Source organism: Schistocerca americana, chromosome 4, assembly GCF_021461395.2.
Source record: "Schistocerca americana isolate TAMUIC-IGC-003095 chromosome 4, iqSchAmer2.1, whole genome shotgun sequence".
NCBI lineage: Eukaryota > Metazoa > Arthropoda > Insecta > Orthoptera > Acrididae > Schistocerca > Schistocerca americana.
This window is the reverse complement of record NC_060122.1, coordinates 329,312,530-329,339,659: the sequence shown is the minus strand read 5'-3', so window position 1 is coordinate 329,339,659 and position 27,130 is coordinate 329,312,530. Positions and strand designations below refer to the sequence as shown.

Below are 27,130 nucleotides of genomic sequence, written 5' to 3'. Positions count from 1 at the left end.
AGAGGATCAAGGGTAGCAGCGAGGAATTTCTCTATGTACTTATGGTGAAAGTGCGTAAAACTATGCTCAATCGCAACGCACCAAGAAGGAATTATGCAGATTGGTCACAAACTGATATTCAAACAGATATCGGCGGCATTGAAACTTTGGCGACTGAGGGATGAATGTGTGACACTGTGCGCAGTTTTACCGCGCAGCTGATAAGAATAGTAAGCAGGGGCATCTCGATACCAGGCCATAAAATCTTTACGAATATGATTCTGTGTACACAGTTGGACAGTAACTATGCGTCACAGACAGGCACGGGAACAATGTACTCAGATGTCAGCAATTGAGAGGGGACGTGTAATTGAGCTCAGAGAAGTCGGTTGAAGTAATCGCGAATCGCTCGACATCTGAATAGGAGCGAGGACACTGTCCGACGATGTTGGTGGGAATGGGTTAACCATGGCCGAAAACAGCGTCAAGAAGCAAGGGGTCAGTCTAGAGGGACGTGAGGACCGAGAAATCGTCAGAGAGGCGCTCAGAGTCCAGGATTCGTCATTGTCTTCGATCCGTCGTGCCAACAGTGCTTCGGTGACCACAAGTGCCATTAATGGGTGTCTCATAGAAAGTGGGCTTAGATCACGGCGTCCCTTGCGCCAACTACACCAACAAGCCCGTTTGCACTGATGTCGGGCACATTCGCTCTGAAATCTCATTGACTGGAGTACTTTTCAGTGATGAGTCCCGCTTCGAACTGAGCCTCGAGGACAAGCGAAGACTTGTCTGGAGACGACTCGGATGACTGTGGAATACGAATCTGAGTGTAGCACACCATACAGCCCACCAGCCAGGAATGATCCTCTGTGGTGTCATTTCTTTTCAGAGCAAGACCCATTTAGTTGTCATCCACGACACCCTTACAACACAGCGGTACGTCGACGATATTCCACACTCGTTTCGTTTCCCTTTATGGCAAGCTATCCTGGGCTTACATTTCAGCAAGACAATGCCCGCCCGCAGACATCGAGAATTCGTACTCCTTGTCTTCGTGCTTTCCAAACCCCTCTCGGCCAGCAATATCACAGGGTCTCTCCCGAACCGAGAACTTTTGGAACACTAGGCTGGGTCCTCCAATCACCTGGGGATTTTGGAGAACATACTCGCTAATCGCACAGAATTTGGCACGATATCCCTTAGGAGGAAATCAAACAACTCCATCAATCAACGCCCTTGCATAAGGGCCAGAGGTTGGCTTGGTTCAAATGGCTCTGAGCACTATGGGACGTAACTGCTAAGGTCATCAGTCCCCTAGAACTTAGAACTACTTAATCCTAACTAACCTAAGGACATCACACACATCCATTCCCGCGGCAGGATTCGAACCTGCGACCGTAGTGGTCGCACGGTTTCAGACTGTAGCGCCTAGAACCGCTCGGCCACTCCGGCCGGCGGCCAGAGGTTGACCAACGTGTTTATTGACTTGCTCAATTTGGGAAGCTCTTTCCCTTGAATAAATTATCCAATTTTTCTGAAATTGTAATTACTTGTTTGTCTATACATGTGCATCATACATACCGATTTCTGTCCCACTCGGAAAATTCCTTCGCGGTGCGTCGTTTTTTATCTCCTTTTAGAGTCTAGTTGCACTCCATCAATATGCGAGTGTGTATTGGGTTCCACTGTCTTTTGCGGCTCTCACGTAATACGTTTAGTTCAACATTGCCACCTCTTTTTAGGTCCCGCGGGCAAATGTTCAAAATCGAAAAAGTTGGTCACAAAAACATCACTTGGAATACGTTATTTATAATGCTGCGATACGAAGATCTAACGTGAGCCTCTCTGACGCAAGACCGCAAGAGACGGCACTACAGCAGAGAGTGAGTTTTTAACGCATTTCTCTGCGTCGCTCCGAGGCCTGCTGTTCCGCCCGTCTCCTCCCTTCCTTTGTCACCGCCGCGGTTGCAGTCAGAACAAAAGGCTCATTAATTTTCTGTCGGCCGCACGAAACCTGCAAGCGCGTCTTTTGAAAAAGTAGCAAAGCACAAAGGTTTACCGGGCAGGCGAGGGCCGAAGAAAGACTGCGTTGTGGTCGTGTTGGCCAGCCGGGCTCGTTCGCCAGCCAGTCAGAGCAAGACGACGACGGCGACTCGACGCTTTTCGAGCGCGCCTCGTTCTCAGATGAGCGTCAAGAGCCGAGGAGAGCTGTGTCGTTATCCACACAGTTCATACCGCCTCCCGGTGTCTACAGGGAATGTTTTCCCTAGATGAAAGTGACTGACATCGCGTCCTGGCGATGTGGTGGAATGTCAGCATTGGCAGCATGAGATACTAATTAAATCATTCAATACGAAAATGCAAAAAGCAGATCGACGTGCAAAAAATGTGAGGGCCTTGTAGGGTAAGTGAAGCTTGTTGTTCAGTTTTGTTTTTTGTAGTCTACGCATGAGGATGTCATTATTGTTCGACTTCACACAGCTCTTAGAAGCATCAGACAATACGTGATAAGAATATAATACCATTATCTACATGTACATACAAAGTGTTAAGGTAATAAGTGCAGATATTCTTATTCGTGACTGAAGACAGTGTCCTGAACAACATTGTATCGGTATTTACTTTATCTGCAGGCTAATTATTTTACGTATTAGGAGTAATACGTTTTTAAGTCGTGTAGTACTGAAACGCCTCGTTAAATCCGCAAGACAGAACAAGTAGTTGGAATTGTGGAAAGGGGCCAAAAACGAGCGGCTGTCAGTTACACTCGAACACATATAACTTTATTTAGTTGCTCAAACATTACAGAGCAAATTTCCGAGCTTAACTATCGACTGAATATGTCACACAGTCTTATGGCTTAAGGGCACAACCTCTTAAATTTTTAAAACGGCTGAAGGGCCAAGATTTAAAACAAACTACGATAAATTTTCAAAAGGCAGAAAGCGCACGGTTTTATCCTTAAATAATGTTTCAAATGAGGCTGAAGGCCCAAACAGTCTAAGACTTGACAAAAAAGGAATTTTAATTTCAAGACGGCTGAAAGCCCATGATTAAAAACCACAGCTACAATGAACTTTAAAAAGGCAGAAGGCCTAAAGCGTTATCCAAAGAAATGTTTAAAATGAGGCTGAAAGCCCAAACAATGCAAAACTTGACAAGTAGGGAACTTTCAATTTTAAAGGGGATGAAGGCCCATTATTTAAAACCCAACTAAAAGCTTGCCAATTCAAACCATCGGCCATGAGCCATTAAAATAGGCAATCAAACACCAATAAGAAAAGACAGTACAGCCAGCGGAGCTCAGAAGTTTCTGGGGATCGGTCTGCACTTGAAATATTAACCTTCGCTTAGGGGTGACGGGTGGTCGGTCCAACTATATCCGATCCTCCGGCAACCCAACCAAGAGACAGTCAACGGACCCACCGACAAGACGACTAGCTTTCCACTCGACCAGTACACAAGGAACTCCCAAGCCAAAACGTAAAAGGCGTAGCCGCCCACAACCAAATAAGCATAAGCTGTCAAAACTACACACACGTGTTGGACAGCGACAACACGGTGAGGAAAGGACACTGCCTCAATTTTACGTCAGCGGCCAGGGCAGGTAATCGGAACGCTAACGGCCACAAGGCAGAAAACTCCGTTGGTGCACTTGGACTTCAAACAACCAAAGTACAGTTAAACTCCACCGGATGGTGGCCAAACTTTCGCCAACTCGAACACTCGCTGTTGCTCACGGGAATACGCCCAACAGCCAACCATGAAAACCAACGGCACAGTGTGAACAGACTGGCTTCAGTAATTAAATCTCCACTCAACTTTGATGTCTTGGGTCTGTGAGTCACGAGCCTCGTAGCAATCGGAACAGCTCCCTCACACTCCGACACTGCGTAGAGACCGCCACCGGGCCTGGCCCACTGCGCCGCGCGGAGATTTCCCGTCTGATCCACGCCAACCGACCGAATGCCGCACACCGGCTAGCCGGAAAGTATAAGCACCAGAGCAAAGATAGTACAAAGTGCGAATATCGATACACACCGCTGCTGCCACATGTAGAAGGAGGAAGAACCACGGCATAACCGCAATAACCGCGGGCAATCAAACGCAGAGTAACAGTCAAAGTTTAAACCAATACATAACCTGGGGCCAGCACGGCTCAAGTACCTCCAATTGCATGTGGCAAGAGCAAGCTATTAATGCTTACCTACCACAGGGGAGCAGGTCAGGTGTTGAAGTGCAGACACGTGGACGAAAAACACCTAGTCTATTTCATAGCTGTAGTCCACATAGTGGTGCAATTACGACCGTGCAGAAAACATCCGGTAGTAAATTATGTGACTTTTGTGGGAAGATTGTAACTCACAGATGAAAAACAACTAACACACTGCAGCGGGTATACGTTAATATACTAATAATCTAGATATCTGCACTTCTATCCCCATCACCCCGTATGTACATCACAACCAATCTTAAGGTGTCTGGGGCGGGTACTTCGTGTTCCCCTATCACATACCCTCTTTCGTGTACCATACGTGAATAACGTGTGGGGAAACTGACTGCTGGTGAGCTGTACTGTGAGCTCGAACCATATACACTATCTAACCAAAAATATTCAGAAACCTGTATGTACTGTGGAATTCACCACTAGGTAACACGAGCGGCGGATCACTATCTTAAAAGGAGCCAAGAAGTTTCGTGTTGTCAGTAGAGGAGCTGCAACATCAGAATGGGTAGGTCAGGAGGGCTCAGTGACCTCAAACATGGAATAGCCATAGGATGCCACCTGAGTAAAAGATTCTTCATGGACATTTCAACACTTCTAAAGTTGCCGAAGTCGACAGATGGGGATGTGGCTGTGAAGTGCAAACGGGTAGAAACAACTGCAGCTAAACGGGAACCTGACAGAACTCACGTACTGATGGGCATGGGCAGTCGATCATTCAGCAGGGTGGTTGTAAAAAAATCTCATATCAGTTTATAGAACCATTCGTGAATTCGCCAAAGAGCAGTCCAGCTAGCTGAATGACTGAGCTTAGGGTGTTAAAAGAAAGGGGTGCAATGTTCGAGCAGGTTCTTATAAGGCACGAATTTGTGTAGTCAGTGCCAAGTGAATCTTGACATGACGTAAAGAGCAACATCACTGAACAGTAGAGGATTGGAAACGTATTTGGAGTGTTGAACTACACTATGCCCCAAGCCATGGAAGTAATTTTGACGGATGGCAGGAGAACTCTACCTGCCATCGTTGTAGTGTCAACAGGAAAGTACAGAGGAGATGGTGTTACGATGTAGGGTTGTTTTTCGTGATTAGTGTGTGGTACCCTTATTGCGTCAAATAAGGCTCCAAATGCAGAAGGATATCAACACATTTTACAGCACTGTGAACTGTGTAGAGTAGAGGATCAATTTCGTGACAGTTCCTATTTGTTTATGCAAGACAATGCACACTGTTATAAAGCTGCGTCTGTGAGGCAATGATTTGTGGACAATAACATTCCTAAAATGCGCTGGCCTACCCAGAGACCCGGTCTGGACGCAATGGAATACCTATTATTTGAGTCAAAATATCGACTTTAGTCCAGACCCCTGCGTCCTACGTCACTATCCTCCCTCTGGTTTCGGCTCTTGAGGAAGAATGGTCTGCCATTCCTCCAAAAACATTCAGGCACCTGACAGAAAGTATCCCCAGCAGCTCTCAAGCCTTCATAAAGGTGAAGAGTGGACACACGCCATATTAATATCCACTAATAGGTGGATATGGCTTCCCGGCCATTGAACTTCTTGTGCGAACGCACACGCTATGCCCGAACACGTACGGGACTTGGTAGATTAATCTGCCACGAGTAATGAGTATGATGGGCAAACATCTTTTAGGCGCACTACGAATGTAGTGGTGTGGACATGTTGGGAATGTGGATCTCACGGGAAGCGTGCAAGGAATAAGTCCCTGCAGACGCACTATCTTCTGTGCCCGCGGTGGCTCAGGTGGATAGAGCGTCTGCTATGTAAGCAGGAGATCCCGGGTTCGAGTCCCGGTCGGGGCACACATTTTCAACATGTCCCCAATGAAGTAGATCAACGCCTATTTGCAGCTAGGGTGTCCATTTAATTATCATTTTATGATTAATTCTTGCAGGGTAAGCCAGCTGAAGGATTAATGTTGATGAATTACTAGCTGAAATCGAAAAGTCACAATCCTGAAAAATCTACAGTATTGTATCTGGGAACAGAAATGTAACTGATTTTTTTTTTCTAATAAATGAAAAGAGCAATATTTCTTACGTTCTATGAATTCATTTATTGCATTAACCTGTTTTTGGCTTATAAGGCCGTCATCACGCTTCAACTGAGAGAGCTGGCTAAAGCCGGAAATAAGTTCAGCCGAAATTTTTCCAAACTATCTAACAGTCTTCAGAAAGGATAGATTAAATACAGTTGGTGGTGAAGTATTTATTGCTGTCAGAGGTAGTTTGCCTTGTAGCTAAATTGAAGTAGATAGTTCGTGTGAAATAGTATGGGTAGAGGGTATATACCTGACAATGGGACTAAACTGTTAATTGGGTCGTTTTACCGAACCCCGACTCAGAAGATATAGTCGTCTCAGTTGTGCGACTGGATTCGTAATTTCCTATCTGAAAGGTCACAGTTCGTAGTAGTAGACGGAAAGTCATCGAGTAAAACAGAAGTAATATCCGGCTTTCCCCAAGGAAGTGTTATAGGTCCTCTATTGCTCCTGATCTATATTAACGACATAGGAGACTATCTGAGTAGCCGTCTTAGATTGTTTGCAGATGATGCTGTCATTTACCGTCTTGTAAAGTCATCAGATGATCAAAACTACGTGCAAAACGATGTGGATAAGATGTCTGTATGGTGCGCGAAGTGGCAATTGACCTTGAATAAGGAAAAGTGTGAAGTTATTCACATGAGTACTAAAAGAAGTCGGCTAAATTTCGAATAAATGCTAAGTCACACAAATCTGAAGGCTATAAATTCAACTAAATACTTAGGGATTACAATTACAAATAACCTAAATTGGAACGATCACATATATAATATTGTGGGTAAAGCAAACCAAAGACTGCGATTCATTGGCAGAACACTTAGAAGGTGCAACAGGTCTACTAAAGAGTTGCTTACACCAAGCTCGTCCGCCCTATTCTGGAGTACTGCAGTGCGGTGTGGGATCCGCATCAGGTGGGACTGACGGATGACATCGAAAAAGTACAAAGAGGGGCTGCTCGTTTTGTATTATCGCGAAATAGGGGAGAACCTGTCACAGACATGATACGTGAATTGGAGTGGCAATCATTAAAACAAAGGCGTTTTTCGTTGCGACGGGATCTTCTCATGAAATTTCAGTCACCAATTTTCTCTTCTGATTGCGAAAACATTCTGTTGGCACCCACCTACATAGGGAGAAATGATCATCACGATCATAATATAAGTGCTCGTTTCTCCCGAGTGCCGTTCGTGAGTGGAACGGTAGAGAGACAGCTTGAAAGTGGTTCATTGAACCGTCTCCCAGGCACTTTATTGTGAATAGTAAAGTAATCACGTAGATGTAGATGTATATGTACGGTATTGTCGTCAAAGAAGGTACAATGTTCGTAAACAAAATTGGAAAAAAAAGTTACTCATCTGGATTGAGGCACAAACAGACAGTAAATGACGTCTTTGACGGTGTGGTGGAATGCAATTTGAGACTTAAAATGTTGAACAATAAAAAAATATACAAGGAGAAACATTAACACCAAACTGAAAAACCGTGTTTACATAACAGTTTACATTAATAAACAATCCCAATAAAATATAATAAAACTAGTACTTGAGAAGCCTACTTAAAGCCGTAGGCCTATTAAACATGGAAGGTGATACAGAAACCAATTACAGAATAGAATTAACAGTTCCAATAACAGAATATATTATTTGCATACGCAGTCTCAATAAGATAAAAAGAAATAAAGAAACGCAGGAAAATGGAGGAATATGAGAGAACACACAGTCAACATCATCTTTGACAGTGTAGCGGAACTGCCATTTCAAAAATAAAAAGTTAAATGAGAAGTAAACGTAAAGGGATCAAACAGGAAGAACATTAACGATGTACTAGAAAAGTGAACCTATATAATAGTTTACATTAAATAAACAAACTAAATAAAATAAAATTAGTATTTGACGAGACTACTTCAAGAGGTACTGAACATGTAAAGTGATAAAGAAACCAACTAAAAAAAGGAATTAACAACTGTAGTAACAGAGTATATGAAGTACATAGGCAACCTCACTGGAACAAAGAAATGAAACATACCGGTAAATTGAGGGATATGAAAGAACATACTGTGTGGAAAGTAATGGAAAACAGAGAGCATTATGTGGAATTTAGAGGAGGGCAAGTATTAAGCCGAGTTTGGTCATCTGAGATTACATCAGGAATATGGGCTAGATGTTTATGACTTTCCAGAGCTTCCAACAAACTGAGTTTTTCGTATTCGTCTAAGTGAAGGACACCAAACTGTAGCTGGCAGTTGTAGCCCTCACTCACTACATGCTCACAAACATAGAACACGAATTCTACAACCTCCAGCTGTATTCAGATTCATCCAGCCTAGTTGCATTGTCTCTGCCTGACTGACCAAAATAGAACTTATCACATTTCGAACATGTAATTTTGTGTACCCCACAATTGGTTAGTAACTGAGCCTTATCTTTGGTATCGAAAATATAGCAGGGTGCGGTGTTCTTTACATAGTAGGCGGTCCTATTATTGTAGTGTATCAGCGTTTTTTCTAGAATCTGTGATACGTCGCCTTGATAGGGTATTGTACACCACTTACTGCAGACAGTGGAAGGGGTGGCAGATAACGCTTAGGGAAGAATTTCTGTGTGGTATGGAAGATGTGATCAATCAGGACAGGATTGCAGCCATTGGTTGTGGGAATAAATTGTATTGTGTCTAACTCTGGTCTGAAATCTTCTTTGGACATGGGAAAGGATACGAGATGTTGCACCACTGAGCGGAAAGCTGCTCGTTTGTGTATTACTGGATGTTGTGTGTAAGAAGACCTTACTGTGTCTGTGATTGCAGTTTTATGTTTACGTAATGTGTATACATAAAAATACAGTTATAAATGTCCCCGTTCGTAGCCGCTAATTATAACAATATGTTTACTTTTGTGCTGTAACATATCGCTATAATCAGCGGTAGAAACATATTTGCGAACGCCGACCGTGTGGGGCTGTTTCTTGTTGGATCGTCTGATCAGTCGGAAGTTGCATTGCGGAAGAGAGTAAATGCCTATTCAAAATATAATTATTTTTGGATAGCTCAACATGAATTTCCTAAGGGACCGTAGTTTATCATGCATTTACCAATAGAATATGGCGCGGAGAAAATATTTCGCCGCATACAACTTCCGTCCGATTTCGACGAAAGAATTCGTGACTGTGAACTCTCTATTTGGCAGAAACATAAAGAAAATTAAATAACTTCATGAAGGAGTGAGACATAGATTCTATATTAAATAAATAGTCCATACACCAGTTCCATTTAAGTCTGAATTTATGGCAATTAATAGACGAACTTACACTGCAATGAAGGATTTAACATGGATGCCGTTTTGACTGGCACTTCTCGTAATGAAAACAATTCCTTTGACGTTTTCACGTACACGTCGCACAATAAATCTACTGCTAGGCACTTTTAGTATTACACATTTACTTTACACTAGAACAATATTATTTTTAACAATAATAATACGGCGGCAAGTCATGCGCGTCCGATACAAGTTACAGGAGACAAGAGAAGAATGAGTAACTGTTCATCGAGAATATCTCGTACATAAAAAAAAAAAAAAAAAATGTGTACAAGTGTTTTTCTTCTGTCCGTTTTTCACGCCGCGGTTTTCAAAGTCAATAACTCACTGCATCTCTGACGGCACTTCGACAATAAACAAGTTACGTCACAGGTCGTTCACCTTTTACATTCTCGCAACATTATTTGCTAACTGTAGCTGTTGCCGAGCGACTGCTCGATTAGTGAATGATTTAAAATGATAAGGCAATCACATAATGTTACAAGCGCTTAGGGAAGAATTTCTGTGTGGTATGGAAGATGTGATCAATCAGGACAGGATTGCAGCCATTGGTTGTGGGAATAAATTGTATTGTGTCTAACTCTGGTCTGGAATCTTCTTTGGACATGGGAAAGGATACGAGATGGTGCACCACTGAGCGGAAAGCTGCTCGTTTGTGTATTACTGGATGTTGTGTGTAAGAAGACCTTACTGTGTCTGCGATTGCAGTTTTTCTACAGATTTTGAAATAATGTTTTTCTGTATTGATCTCAATGATGAGACCTAGGAAGTTAATGGTTTGTCGGCAGTCTCCATTATAAACTGAATATTTTTTTCATGTTGTCTGTTTCGGTTATGCAAAAGTGTCTTGTAGTGCCAGTCCACATACATAGTACGTCATCTACATACCTAAACCAGTATTTTAATACTTACACTCAAAGTTTTTTTTTTCAAAAGACTGAATTTTTTGGGACTGTTCGCTCAGACTTATTAAGCGCAAAACAACTTCCGGTTCCAAGGCACGCTGTATAAAAAGGTAGTTTAGCTATGGGGTACCCTCTTAGTCCACTTTTCACTGAAATATTCATGGATCATTTTGAACAACTTTTTTTTTTAAAAAAAAAAGAACATTTGAATACAAATATTAAATATTGGTTCAGATAGGTAGATGGTGGACTGGTACTACAAGACATCTCAACGTATTTTCACATAACCTAAATAGTCAACATAAAAACATTCGGCACACAATGAAGATTGGCAACAAATCCATGAACATCCTTGATCTTACCATTAACATCAGTACACCAGTATATAGTTTCAAAATTTATTGAAAAACTACAACTACAGACAAAGTAACACCTTCTTTCTCACAACACACACACACACACACACACACATGAAGTTTTCCACTCAGTTATATAGCATGTCCAACATGTTTGTTCCCATATCCAAAGAAGATTTCAAACCAGATACAATAAAATTTATTGCCTCAATCAAAGGCCAGAGTCCTTTTCTCATATTGACCACATATTGCATGGGAAACAAAAATGGACATAATACCTCTCCGCAATATGCCATTTGCTGCCCCTTCCACTGTCTGGAGGTAGTGGTGTACAATACCATATTAAGCGAAGGTATCATAGTTTGTAATAAAAACAAGGAAACCCTACAACTATAGGATTTCCTGCTATGTGGAGAACACCACAGCCCAGAGTATTTTCAATTGCAAAGATAAGGCCCAATTACTAGCCAACAGTGGGGTCAGAACAATTTATTTGTTCTGATTGTGATAAGTTTTGTGTTGGTCAATCAGGCAGAGATAGAGCAACTAGGCTGGCTGAATATGAACACATCTGGAGGTTGTAGAACTATTACTCCACATTTTCTGAGCATGTTGTGAGGGCCACAACTACCAGCTACAGTCCAATGTCTTTCACTTAGCAAACAAAGGCCAAAAACTTAATCAGTTGGAGGCCCTGGAAATCAACAAAACATCTAGCCCACATTCCTGACTCAATCTTAAATATTCAAATACAACTTAATACTTTCCCTGCTTTAAACTTCACGTAATCCTCTCAGTTCTTCATCACTTCACACACAGTCTGTTCCTTCAAATTCCTTCATTTTCCTATGTTTATTGATTTATTTTATTTTATTGAGATTGCCTATGGACTTCATATATTATGTTGTCACAATTGTTAGGTCTTTTTTTAATTGGTTTCTAGCTCACTTGACATGTCGAGCACGTCTTGAAGTAGCCTTGCAGACTACTAATTTTATTTGATTTGATTTGTTTATTTAATGTAAACTGTTATATAAGCACGGTTTCAAGTATAGTATTAAGGTTCTCCGTTTCTGGTTGTTTTATATTTACCTATTGTTTAGGTTTTTACGTTTTAAATTTCATTACCACGACACTTTCAAATGCGTCATTTACTGCATGTTTGTGCCTCAATCTAGATGTGCAACATCGTTTCCAATGTTGTTTACAAATACTGTAACTTCTTTCGTGACAGTAGTCAGTTAAAGTCTGATGTCGGCCTTGTAAGCTGAAAACCGGTTAATTTAATAAATTAATACTGTATAATATAAAGAATATAGTGCTTTTAATTTATTACAATGTCATTCTACCAGGAACCGACGCAAGAATCGGTTAATATGGAATCTTTCTTATCAAGAACTCCCATGCAATATGGATATGAGAACCATCTTTATGAACCGCAAACCTGTGTGAATAAATTGGGAAGCAAACAGATGAGAATATCCTACTGGCAGCAGATCATAATGACATTAATTTAGCATCCGTACAGAGACGAATAGACTACGATTCAAAGATACGTACTGCATGTAGTCAATGGTGTACTGCTCTTCGAATTACACTGTTGAGCCTCAAATTGGAGGTGATCAAAATCTTAGCTACACAGCTACTAATGCAGGACATCAGGAGAGAAAAGCACAGTTAAACAGCATTAAATTTGTAGCAACGTCTGTTGTAGGGTTAACAAAACGTGAGGTACATCGTAAGCGAGGGAAACGGGAAGAATTCTCGTGGATTTTCGCACCTGCACGAGGTCACTTTTTAATTTATACATTTTATCGGTAATGTTTTACAAAACTGTCTGTCACATAAGGTGGACTCGCGAATTAACACTATAAAAACGCATCAATTGCAATTGTGTACATTATGCATGAAACATTAATGCAAGGGGCAAGGAAATAGTTGTACACATAATTGACAACGTAACATTCAGTTTCGAAAAGAAGGACGATAACGGAAATGTTTGAAAGAATCCTAGTAAACCATGCTGGTCTAAGTGATCCGCTCCTAACAGAGAGAGGACAAGTAAGCGTTAACAAGAATGTATTATGAAAACTTGGCCGAATACCGTCGTCTACGATGGTGCGAAGCTCAGACCCATTCGCAAAGACACCGAGTTCTGGTTAGCGCAAATCGTCCATATCACATTAATTATTCATAGAGTAATATTTTTACCTTTTAGTTCAATTCCCCATCCGTCGTCACACAATTAATTAGTCTAGAAAATGAGAGCAAACTAAAAGCGTTAATACTGAGATTGTTTCTGAATTGCAGTGAATGAATTCGTATCTTCGAGCTACCCCGGAATTTAGAAGTTGAGTCCGTCCCCCCCTCCTCCACAACAACCCTATACTCTCACCTACCCGTTCCCTTTCCCACACACACACACACGCACACGCACACACACACACACACACACACACACACACACACACACACACGCACGCACGCACACAGGAGTATAACTGGAGTTGTATTGCGACCTGAGTCGAAACAGGAGGTTTATCTGGACGTGTTTTTCCGATTAGGCCTGATGGATCAATTACAAATTTTTAGCTACCATAGATCCTGTGTTGTCTTTCCATCCCACTGATGGTCTGTAAAACATTCTGCGATATTTCAGTGGGAGTATTACAGACGGTGAAAAACAGGTATCTGTACCATCAGGCAGTTTCTACAAGAGAGATGTACAACAGCGTTCTAGTTATTCAGTACAAAAATGAAACAAAAATTTTTATTCGCAACCAGTATCGGCCACGGAAGATTATTTTTTGTAGAGGAAAATAAATGTTTAAATGTAACACATGTCCGACATGTGGTGATGATATTACTGTTATACTACGTATAGTTTTTCTGCAATCTCACCTCACCTAGAGGGTAGTTGATGTTGATAAACGTCACATGAATGTTTCACGTCAAGGTCTACGAGACACTAACAGATGCAAACGCCTCTAAACGAATGAGGAGAAAATAATGATCGTTTAATGACATCACCTATGGAAGCGGGTCATTATTATTTAGGCGCTACAGTCTGGAACCGCGTGACCACTACGGTCGCAGGTTCGAATCCTGCCTCGGGCATGGATGTGTGTGATGTCCTTAATTTAGTTAGGTTTAAGTACTTCTAAGTTCTAGGGGACTGATGACCTTAGAAGTTAAGTCCCATAGCTCTCAGAGCCATTATTATTTAAAAAATTACCTTTTCAAGAATAATGCTCCATCTGTAGCACCCACCACATTACTCGATTTCGAAAATGTCGATCATTCTCAATGGATATAAAAGTTATATAAGAAGCTATAACAACGATGAGATGAAGCGTCTGGAAGTACGTCACGGATGCTGGCATAATTATGTGGCTAAAGTGGTAAACATAAACATTATTTAAATACAATAAATATTTTATTTTGGACTGACTGAATGAACATTGTGGTCCATTTTGTAAATAGATTTTGAGACAGTAGAAGAGTAGAATTTGAAAAGTAGTTTCATGTTGTTCGATGTATACTGTTGGTTTGAGTGCTATGGAGAGTTCAGTGATTCACAGGGTTGGTTTTCTTGCAGGACTTCCTTGTTCATACATCTTACACGTCGATCTTGAAGCACCGAAATCGACGAATCTAAACGTAATTTCGGGAGTATCGCAAGGGAGTGTTGTAGGGCCGCTACCGTTTACAATTTGTAATAATGTTATGATGTTAATGATGGATTGACGATAAATCAATGGAAATAGAAACAGCCATGCAATACCCAATGGTAACCACCATCCGCAGTGACCTAAAATGGAATGACCACATAAAATAAATTTTAGCATAAGGAGATGCCAGCCTGAGATCAGGGAAGTGCAATTCAGCCAAGAAATAAGTCCCTTGCAATAACTTGTTCTGCCGCTGCTTGGGTATTGTTTAGCAGTTTGGCAGCCTAACCAGGTTAGATTAACAGAAAAAATGGAAACGATCCAACGAAAAGCAGCGCATTCCCAGTGGCAGACGCTGAATGAGAGGTGTTGTGCACCAGCGAGAGGGGTTCAACTGTTGAGATTTCGAGAGCGTACAGACTTACAAGAGTCGGGCAGCATTTTATTTTCTCACATATACTTGCGAAATGATCACAAGAACACAATCATAGAAATTGTGTGTTAGACGGGTCTTTATCAATAATCGTTCTTCACACCCGCCATGCGTAAAAGGAACAGAAAAAAGGGTGGTACAGTGGGGGGATAGAAGAAATCGTACCAAAAACACCCTTCGCCACCCACCGTAGGGGTGGTTTGCGGAGCACAGACGTAGATGAAGATGTAAATGTAGATCAACAGATCAACTGAAATATTCACGTCAGTTAAGGAACTGGGTTGATTACTTCATATGGTCGAACCGTTGTCGTAAAGCAGAACTGGATAATCACTAAAGCAACAGCATTCGGTTACTTTCAAGCGTAAAGTGAACGTATCAGAGCACTGATACTTAACACTTTCAGGCCCCCTGGCTATAACTGTGTACATTACATTCGAATGTGTCTTAGCCACTGCAGAAATGTTTGTCCCCAATGGAAACCTCATGTACACATTTGTGAATGTCCAATCTTTCCATCACGCTCTAGTGTTGTCAACTGTTGGGCATCACTAAAAAAATATCAACAAGTCAATGAAGCAGCGTGCAGATGCTCATGACAGTAAGAATACACCATAGTGGTTGGTTAGTTATACCCCACTGTAACTCAATATTGTTTTTCTTCTTTTGCGTGATAGTGAATGATAAGTTTATTTATTACAACAGTGAGTATTTCAAAATTAGTTATTTTGATCCATAAAAATAAGCCAAGTCTAAAAAGTATAAAATCTGAAAACGAATGCATACTTTTGTGTAAATTTGTGTCTAAAATCAGTAAAAAATCACGCAAGAGCATTATAGCATAAAGAGAAATTTCCCTTTGTACAGAAAAAAAATATTCGAGTCTGAAAGAGTTAAAGTGGTCGAAACGCTGAAATTTTGTTTCCGTATGCCTGTGCCAATATTTTTAATATTGCTTTCCTGGAAATTACTTCAGATTCTTTGTAGCGTTAACACGGCTCGCTGCTTCTCTGCATGACGAAGGAAAGAAAAGAAAAAATACAAGACTGGCGCAGTCAGAGAAAAAAGGTGGACGCCCAAATGCTCTTAATGCACGCGTCGCGGCATTATTCCTTCTGGACGAATCTCGCCAATTTAAACAGTTTGCATAAATTTCCATTCCGGCCATTCACACCGGCAAAAGCAGGGCGCGGCGCTGAAAGACGGCGAATCAGCTTGTCCCCGGCGCTGTGCCTATTTGGTAAAAAGCCGGTTCGCAGTGAGGATCTGTTTCACATGTTAAATACGCCTAACGAGTGAGGCGCGGAAAATCGCGTTTAACATAGTTACCACGGTCTCCAGAAAGATGTTTCATCATTACGAGTTTTAATATTCGTGTCCTCAAACAATATTACATTTCTTGTCTTCTTCCATCGATTCTAATATTAAAGCTTTGTCGTGATGAAGAGCAATAGTTTGTGCTCCATTATGGTATTAATATTTCTCTCTCCTTTTTCTATTTTTATTTGGCATTTAGCTTTAGCTCACGTTTCTACTTAAATTAATCCTAAAACTTCTGATTTGCGGCAATTTTAAATTTCATTTTCAACTCACGGAAGCCGTAGGCCTACGTCCATTAGTCAACCAGGGAGCAGTTCATTTAGGACACAGACGAGGTCTGTTCAAAAAATTCCGGAACTACGTCCAAAAACTTTTTCTGCGCTTGTATTTACTTATTTTTCATGGTTTCTTTTCTCTGAAATTGTAATGATTTATTTGACTCTAGATGTAAATCACAACTAATGATTTACATCTCATTTGGATAATTCGACAACGTAGCATGTATCTCTTTTCTTTCCTTAGCATGTATAAGATTTCCAGTAGTATATCAAATACAAAATAAGTACAAAATGTGCTGTTTTACACTCAATACCCTGTACTGCAATACCAGAATGGCGAAAACCGCTAACTGGTACCAACTGCTATAGTAAATTTTACGCGAAAAGGTCTCGACGCAAGGAAAAACGCCTTTCTTTTAATGACTGCCATCCCCACTCGCGTATCATATGCGCTTGTTCCGCGGTAATACGCACTGAGCTGTACTTCTTCCCACTTTTCTGATGTCCTCAGCCAATCCTGTCTGGCTAGGATCCCATAGCACACAGCAATACTCTTGCTCAGGGCGGACTGGCGTAGAGTAGGCTGTGACTTTATTGGACTTGTTGCATATTCTAAGCAGTGGTTGCTTCGCCTTTCCCGCAACATTGTGTCATTGTTCCAATGTAAGTGACTCGTAGTTGTTATCCCTATCATTTAATTGAACTGACTGTAAAAGCTTCGTATTCGATGAACGGAATAAACTTTCTAAACGGGAATCAGAAACATTTCCGCTACACACAGCATTCCATTTGCTTACCAAGTACATATTCTAATTTCGGAAAATACCAGTCCACTTCACTTTGTGTGTATGACTTCCGGCAATGATTCATTTTTTTTGCAACAACTTGTATTGAGAAGTTCTCGCCCCGTATTTCAAGTGTGTCTATCTTTCGCATGAGGCAGTAAAGTGCAAACACATTCACGATCAAATCCTGAAGCGCGGACATATCCTCTAAGCTGCACTTGCTAATGTTTTCTTACAAAATGTGGATATTTTTATACGCTCATACTAAGAGTGTATCCATCCTTCAGGCGAGCAGTAAAACACATCTCCACTTCCACATTCGAAGTCACGAGTTGCCCTTCCCATTCTCCTCTCAGTGTGCTTACTACTAATACAGTGATACTGACATATTTTAGTGTAAATTTTCCATACATGTTCTCAATAATTAAATGAAATATGATTACATATCACGTATCGAAAGAATTACAATTGTTTTTAGGCTTATATGTATATAAAATGAATAATGAAAGAAAAAATAATCATCTAAATTGTTATTCTGCCTTTCTACGGATGGCGGGGATGTACTTGTAAGCACACTCGAACAGGCAACTTGCTCCAGTCACCAACGGATGGCGTGAGAATGTACTTTTTGGCTGACGGCCAGGATAAAATTTTGCACTAGCCTTTTAAACTCAGAAAAAAAGAAAGAAATAAAAAGTAATACCGAAATCCTTTTAGTGACACTATTCTGCCTTGTACTGCATAGTTACAGAACCTATCGTCGGTCTCAGGTCAACTTAAATAATGCGCCGTATGTTTCCCCTATTCAAATGCTTTATAAGTTTAGAACTTATGTTTCTCAAGACGAATATGCTGCTTATACTTCTGTACTGTTCGTCGGCTTGGTTTTGTTTTTGTTACGATATTTGCTCAGTTTTATAAGGGTACCATCTCAAACCTTGACTGGTGGTCTGAGTATTTCGATTTCTAAAAGTTTCTCAAATCCTGAACAGTTTCGTCAGTTATATGTCTGGCGCTGCCATTGTTCTGGTGAAACGGTACTTGTATGGTTTGGAAAACATTTATTTATTCCCATTTTGTTCTCTTTGCTTTGTCTTAATATCCCCGCTTGTCATTCGGATATTTTTTGCTCTAAGAATTTATTTTAAAACGCTGGAACCTGTTTTGCACTTTTTTCTGCACTATCTCAATGTGTAGCGTTTTTAAAATATGGGGAACATTAATTTATCCATGGTAATGGAGTTTGATGTCCATGCCTGTGGATTAAAATGCTTATAAAGGAAAAAAAGCAATCAGTATTTTTTTAAATATATGTGGAGAAGCCTTCTTTGATGAGGCTCTATTTCCATATTTATGCTCAATGTTATTTCTTTCGGTCATTGCACAACTTTAAAAAAAAATTTTATTTATCTAACGCAAACTACAGTGTGTCAGAAAGGCAGTAAAAAGCAGACATCACGCATTCATATACATATACTAAGTGTTATGTCGAAGTGATGTGAGAAAACTTCGCTATCAAATAATAACAGTTATTTTGCTTAAAAATGTAACCAAATGAATATTCTCTTCTACAGGAACCTATTCGATGTGCACATACAGTTCAGCTCTGACTATTTCATATGCGAGCGTGTTTATATTCAGAATGAACTCTGCTCTCTAGAGCACATTTATACAGTGTCAGTCATACCAAAATATCATGTGAAACAAATCCTTTTTCCTCTCTCATAATTTTCCTAGTCCATTATGATAAATTATTCTTGCTCAAATAATCACGATAGGTATGAGACCATGATTACTACTCGTTAACTTCGAATTTGTTCTTTTTAGACCCATGAATGTATATTATAAGTTTACTGTAGTGAAAGAATGAAGAAATACCTAATTTCAGTCAAAACGGTCAGTTTTCCGTAGCGTCGAAATTTGGTTGTTAATACTTAAATGAATGTCTTATAAAGACCTTAACACTTTTGAGCAACTCACATGGAATCGAGCCCTACTTAACACTACCAGCTTATGGCCATTTATTAGTAAAAAGTAAACTATTCCAAGACGTTCGAAGATCTCAGCCAGGTGACGCCGAAGTAAATAACATTACACAAATCCTAATCTCGTGTACTTTTTTCTCACAGAATCAAATATTAAAATTAAGAAAACATTTACAGAGACTCAGATTTGAATCAGATTCATTACTTTGGCTCCAATGATACCATATTCTCTCTGTGTTAAAAAACGAAAACGTCTCTTCCGTTAAAGTAGCAGATTTCATTCCTGGATTGCCAATAAAAATATGAGGATGTCATCGAGATCTGTTAGACTGTGACCCCGCCATTTCTTCCTTGTTCTCCTCCCCCTCCATCATATTCATCTGTATGGTTTCGAAATCTGATCACTCTTCATAGAATTTCCCAACATCTCTTCATTTGTCTTCCTTAATCTCCTCTTTCAAACTGTCGAAGGGAAACCATAAACTATTATATACCTGGAACTTGATACTTCTAGCGATGTCATCGTGTAACCAACCTCATTCATTTCTCTCTCATCTACTCTGATTCCTGTTATCGCTCTTAAAAACATTAGTTACACACTATTGTACTCAACTTTATCGAGATCACCATTGCTACAGAAATACGTAATTTACTTTAATTCACGGCCCCTTCTCATCCTTCAATACTTAATGTATGGAGTCTCTTGGCGGTTGATATTTTACTGCATCCTTTTGAAAATGGTTCCTGTGACCAATTACACACACTAAATTATTACAAACTTCACTTGTAACATGGCTTTCTTTTCTGTCAGTGAGTATTTTATTTCTCATTGCACCCACTGCCTTGAAAACCTTGTTTACTTTAATCTTGTGTGAAGTATTTTTTACCTTAAACCATTCTTGTTCACCGTCCCCATAACACCGTGAGCCTGTAATAGAATATCATGCACTGCTATGCATAAAAGTTCCTTGCTTTTGCTTTTGCTTGAGGCCTTATTCCCGTGGCGATGTGGGGTTGGCCTTGTTACTATTGATTTGGCAGTGTTAGTGTGCTTAAAAGTTCCTATTTCTCTGCAATTGTGGAGGTCATGGATATGCAGGCCTTATCGCTCCCTTTATCGATTTTCTGTTGTTTGTCTTGTATTTATAACAATAAGGTAATTTGCATATAGGTTTCGCACATTTTATTTAATTTTTTGTTGTCATCCATTTGATTTTGTTATTTTCAACTATATATATGTACAGGGTAATCCATCTGAAGTTTCGGATGAGATTATCTCGAAAACTATACATCGAGTAAAAATAGTGGGTAAGACAAGCTCGTAAGCTCAAAGGGGGGACATCAAATGATACTACATGTGACCCCAGCCCCCGCCCCCTTGGGTGGGACGGGGGCGAACTTCTAAATCTTAAATGGAAACATCCACTTTTTATTGCAGGTTCGGATTCTCCATAAAAAAGTAATCAAGTTTTGTCTGAAACATTTTTTTTAAACCATTGACACATAGCGATGAAATCGAGAAAAATTAAAATTGGGGAATAACTCCGATTTATTTAGAATGATCCGAGAAGGACGCATCAAATCGATACAAAATGTGCACCAATTCTTTCCTTACGCCAAATTAAGCTTTTTTTTTAACAAAATTTATCCTACCTGCCACAGTTCTTGATGGAGGGAGGCGGTATGGTATTAATATCTCGTTAGGGAACTCTTCACAATTGGATTACTCACCCGACTGTGGCGCTATCGTGGCCAAACTGTGAACTATGGCTCAGTATAAAGGTCGGTGCAATTCGATCAGACGTCACTTCACTTTCAGATTGTGAACCGTAAACATCAACTGACGAAATTAAATTATTCTTTAGCGAAACATGGCTCACTATCCTCCTACAGAGATTGTTGATATGATGTTGACTTTAGGTGAATGCCATAACAATTACACTGCATCTGCGCAATTGTATGCGGATCGTTTCCCAAACAGACGGCATCCAAGCGAAAACATTATTCGAAATTGCACTCGACGAGTTCGAAATGGATACATGCACCGTCCACCTCGTCATCGCAAATACAATGAAAATGACGCAAGTACCCTTACCGTTCTCGCCTGTGTTCAACTGGATACCGAAATGAGTGGTCGTGCGATTTAAGACAAGCTGGAATATCGGAATCAACTGTTTTGAGGATTTTGGAAACACATAAATATCATGCGTATCATACCACACTGATGCAGGCATTAACACCGAAAGATACGCAAATACGCGTGCATTTCCACCAATGGGCCTTGGAAATGATAAGAGGTGACAATGATTTTTTTAGATACGTTATGTTCACCGATGAAGCCACATTCAAAAACAATGGCGAATTAAATAGTCATAATTGTCATTATTGGTCCCCTGTCAATCCACATTGGCACAGACCCGTTGACAATCAACAAAAATTGTTGTTAATGGTCTGGTGTGGGATTTTAAACAGTTACTTGATAGGACAGCATTTTTTTGACCGAAATGTTACTGGGGAATCTTATTTACAACTTCTCCGCGATGATTTGTTGGAGTTAATCGAAGGTGTTGATTTAGAACCTAGGCAACGAATGTGGTTCAAATAGGACGGAGCAACTCCCCATTATGCTAAAAATGTGCAGAACGTTTTAAATTTACGGTACCCTGGTCGGTGGATAGGACGCGGTGGACCAGTTCAGTGACCTCCACGTTCACCAGACCTAACATCTCCTGATTTTTTCTTGTGGGGTTATTTAAATAATATTGTTTATGAAAGACAGTCCACAACCCGAAACGATATGGATCAACGCATTCAAAGAACGTGTGAAGCCATACCACAGGATGTGCTGCTCAAAACTGTGGACAACTTTCGCAAACGATTGACTTTATGCATTGAAGCAAATGGGGATAATTTTGAACTATTTCTTAGTGGCTAATTTTATTACTTAAGCACCCGAAATTGTGAGAGGCTAGGCGACTCACAATAATGAATTTGATGAGTCTTTCTCTAATAATTATAAATAAATCAGAGTTCTTCCCCATTTTCAATGGTTTAAAAAAATGTTTCAGACAAAACTTGATTACTTTTTTATGGAGAATCCGAATCTGCAACGAAAAATGGGTGTTTCCATTTAAGATTTATATATACATAAATATATCGAAGTCTGTAAAAATTTCATGTCTATACAAATTACCATTGTATTGGTCATAATATCTCATTAGATAACGACACTTTAAAAGGTATAGACCTACCTTTCGAACATTATTTCTGTTCATGCTTTAACAATGACAACTTCACTCATATCTCTTACACTGAATCCATAATAGTAATCACTCTGAGATTTTTTGACTTCTTCTTACAATATTTAAATACACTTTCAGTTTTTCCTGTCCTGTGGATTTCCTTCAAATTTAATTAATTCAACACTCATTGCATCACTTTCAGTCGGATTTGGGACAAGAGTAAAATTTGACGGCATTAGTTCTGTCCTCGAAATGTTGACCTGATGGAACTTTAAACACCGTAAGCGAAGAGTCTCACTATCCTGAGATAATGTAAGCAATTACTTGCAACTCTGTTTGGGGTATGTCCGTTTCCTTTTTCTGCCAGGGCATTGGGCAGAGTGCTCCATTCTTTACTGCCACAGAAAGATTCAAGAGCTAACGAGGCCAAATTGAATTAGTTTCTTGTTTGAAACGCCGAGACGCAGTTCGTCTCCCGAGAATGCTGTCCTATAAGCAACTCTCGTTAACTAGCGAACCCTGTAATTGGCTCCGCACTTAGCCTGCAGCGACCTAGTTTCACGCTGACGCTTAGCAGCATAGATCACTGAGTTTATCTGAGAAAGAGGTCACTGAAGGTAAAATGGCAGTAATAATAATTATTATTACCATAACAATACTAAAATAATAATAATACATTTTGCCAAAAATTTGAAATATGAATAACTTTGTAACCCCTGTGCAAAAGGCAACCCTATCTTCCATATCAGTGACAATTACTTTCATTTGTGGACATTTTTAATTTCCTCTTCTCATTTCATGCGCTACGTACACACCCTGAAACGCTTCTGTTAGTATGATACATCGCTGATTCGAACGTCAAAGGTTGCACTATTACAATATTTCAGTGGTTTTGGTCGTTGCACATGCCATGAATACGTGACAACACACTATGTTAAGAATAACAATGTTTGTGGAAGACACTGAAGAACAAATGGGTTTCGGAAAGGAAGATCTACAGCAAGTGCTGCATATGTGTAAGAAGATATAACCGGAAATCGAAGAGAATTTAAAAACGAAACTCGCCTGGAATTCATAGAATTGTTGTGAAGCTACTGATATTGTTAACAAAAGAATACCTTCTGTGAGCAACCTTAAATAGTCGATACATATTACATTTAATAAATATCATTCTGGTTTCAAGTGCCAAATTAACTTAGTTTATAACGTCAGTCAGTGGTACAATAACGTCCAGATTCGCATAAATAACAGAGGGCAGCATGGTTGCACTATTCACTTTACACTAGATGGCGCTATCTTTAGAGAAATATTGCAATCCCTATTTTTATTTCGTGTGAATTTGGTCTGTATTGTTTTGTTGTGGCATATTTTTATGTGTTAATTAAATGAGTCATCCAGTACATCTAGGCGATGCAGTGCTAAACTCAGTTGAAATCAGGTTCTCCTTAGAGGTACACATGTTACTATAAACTGTTTCTTATGTGTGAACGGTTCCACACCTCTGGAATAAACAGGAATATACGAAAACAATTTAATCATTGCGCAAAATTATCCGAAGTGTGTAACAAAAAGGTACATAAAAGAACAAAAGGCCAAGTGAACGATTGAGTCAAAAGCCTCCATAACAACAAATTAGCTTGCATATACGAATATAACAAGGACAAAGAAACAAAACTGCCAAAATTTACAGTTAAATTTTAGACAATATATAAGTGCAAGAAAAATAAAATTTTAATCGTTTCACTTTCCGATTTTCACAAGACCATGAGTGTTCCTACGTTGTATGGAAGCCCGTCAAGGGTCTTTAATAAATAAAAAGGGAGTAGAATTTAGGTAGCAAAATTAACTCCCCCAGAGCGACAAAAGAGTACTGCACTGTTGACAGTACTACGAATGATGAGAACGGGAGGGAACTGAACATGTACGAATTAAAGAATTATTACACGAAACTTAATAAAATGAACATTTTAACAGAATAAGTGGCCAGAGACTGGCGTTCAAACCTACAAAGATATCAGCCTGAAGGGAGAAGATTAAGAAAGGCAAATATCTGATATTTGAAATATGGAAGAAGAAGCAGAAGAACTTTCACAGCCTGCAAAATACAGAATCGATAAATGCTCTCCAAAGGTCTGCAATTTCGTCCTTATGAAGAATACAGGACAGCGTGAGTGGTCCGGCAACAATGACTATAAAGTCAATTAACCATTTAAAATGCTTTGAAAATATGCTGCTACGAGTTATACTAAAAACTCTTAGTTACTTTTCATCAACTTTTCTTTTAGATATAGAATTTCTAAAATCAAAATTTATATTTAGAACCATAAGATGTAATTTTCAGTGTCAGCAGCACTTTTTTTTAAAATTCGTGGCATGTTTCGACCTCTCTGGATTATCTTCAGATCTAAAACAATTAGCTCCAAGTATGTACTCCCTATTATTTTGCAATGAGTAGAAAAGAATTATACATAAATGCAGAACTTAACTGTTTGCGTATGCAACTCGTCGCGTATTTGTCAGAACTTTATATCAGAGTACTGTGTTTTGCAACTTCGGCCCATATTTTAAATTTATGTCTGGTATATGTAAGAGCATGGGAAAGGGAAGAGGGGAGAGGGAACAGGGAGAAATTTGGAGCAAGGATGATTGGAAGACGGGAAAGAAACACTAATTGCAGCTACAAAGTACAGTACTCTGATATGAGGTTCTGACAAAGACACCATGGGTTGCTGGCGCAACTACATAGGTAAATTCTACTTTTATGTACAATTTTACCACTAGTTCCAAAATAATGGACAGTATATATTTAATGTTACTTTATTTTAAATGTAAAGATGATGCAGAGAAACTTCCTGGCAGATTAAAACTGTGTGCCCGACCGAGACTCGAACTCGGGACCTTTTGCCTTTCGCGGGCAAGTGCTCTACCAACTGAGCTACCGAAGCACGACTCACGTCCGGTACTCACAGCTTTACTTCTGCCAGTACCTCGTCTCCTACCTTCCAAACTTTACAGAAGCTCTCCTGCGAAACTTGCAGAACTAGCACTCCTGAAAGAAAGGATATTGCGGAGACATGGCTTAGCCACAGCCTGGGGGATGTTTCCAGAATGAGATTTTCACTCTGCAGCGGAGTGTGCGCTGATATGAATATCATATCAGCGCACACTCCGCTGCAGAGTGAAAATCTCATTCATGATGCAGAGAGATCGAATCACATCATTAATTAAAAATGAGAAATGTTTTAAATAAGAATGATGTTGCTCTTCTTGCGACAAATGTGTCGGCTGTAGTCAAATTTTATAAATGCACACTGCTGTGTTTCGCCATTAACGTACAACAAGCACAGCCTAATATATTTCCCGACACAGAACAGATAAGTGCTGAAAGCAAGCTGGAGAGCAAAGAGTAGTTTTTTCAAAAGCAAGGATCGTGAGAGACTAGTTTTGCACTAGTTGTGCAGAGCTGTTGAATGTAATGCAGACACAAAGTTAGATGGAACCACAGGAAATGCAATCATCCTATAAAGAGTCACCGAAGGCCACACGCACCTGATACCACAATATTCAGAAAATATCCTTCGACAGCCTCCGAAATTTGGCCGATGAAGTTCCGAACTAACCAAAATTATCATATTACCATGTAACGAGTGCAAGAAACACGAACAATAAGTGATAAAATTAAAGATGCGGGGGGAGAAAGTAATGGGAAGGAACTGATGATATCAGCTGCATCGGGACTTTATGAGGAATCAGCGGTGGCGAGTGAAAAATGTGTGTCGGTCGAGGACTCGAACCCGGGATCTCCTCCTTACTAGACAGCTGCCATGACCACAACGCCATCCCTGCACAGTGTTTACCGCAAATGCGCGGACTATTTCGAAATGCTCCTCGGCTGACTAACAGTCCCAACTAGAGCCACCACTTATCCACAATTTCCGTGCGTGTCCTCCGTGCTCGCTAATTTTAGATTCCCGCTGGAGGTCCAACGTAACTGTGCATCCGCACTGAAGGCTGTGGAATCATTGAAATCGAGGCACATTAATTGTATCAATACATAGTGTCTGTTCTTTCGAAAGAACGGACACCACAGATTCATAAATGTTGACAATATTGACAATGTGCTCATGAATGTTTACGAGGAGTGTCAATGTAGCAAAATTTTTACGGATTGCTTGTAGCCCTCTCCTTATACAGGTTTCGGCTATTAGCATTTAGATCTCAACGACAGCCGCTCCACAGTAGTTTTTGTTGTGGTTTTTGACCAGAAGGGCATACAACCAAAACAATAGCTTAACAGCGCTCTGGCCAATTGTTTACGTAGTCTGCGATCTCACGCCCACTGACCATCGCTGCCCTACGCGACAGAGAAGACAGCTGTCTTTCCCGTTTTATTGCTTCAAACGTTGGTTGTCCAGCTACCCTGAGAGTAAAACCCATATCTCGGTAAACAAGATTCGTCGATGTTTCTCGATTGTCTCCTTAGTAATGCTTTCCCAGAAACCATTAGTCGAGGAGATAATAGACGTCTTTCTTATATGGAAAATAATCATCTTGTGGTATTGCAGTTCTTCTTATGT

At 40.1% G+C, this 27,130-nt stretch overlaps 1 protein-coding gene and 1 non-coding gene across 2 annotated transcripts in view; one reads left to right on the top strand and one right to left on the bottom strand.

The window, feature by feature from the left end:
- LOC124613449 (carboxyl-terminal PDZ ligand of neuronal nitric oxide synthase protein-like) overlaps positions 1-27,130 on the bottom strand; it is a 970,717-nt gene that overhangs the window by 556,697 nt on the left and 386,890 nt on the right. The window lies entirely within an intron of this gene.
- Positions 5,952-6,026, top strand: Trnat-ugu. Its single transcript has one exon. It is a non-coding gene; the product is annotated as a tRNA-Thr (tRNA).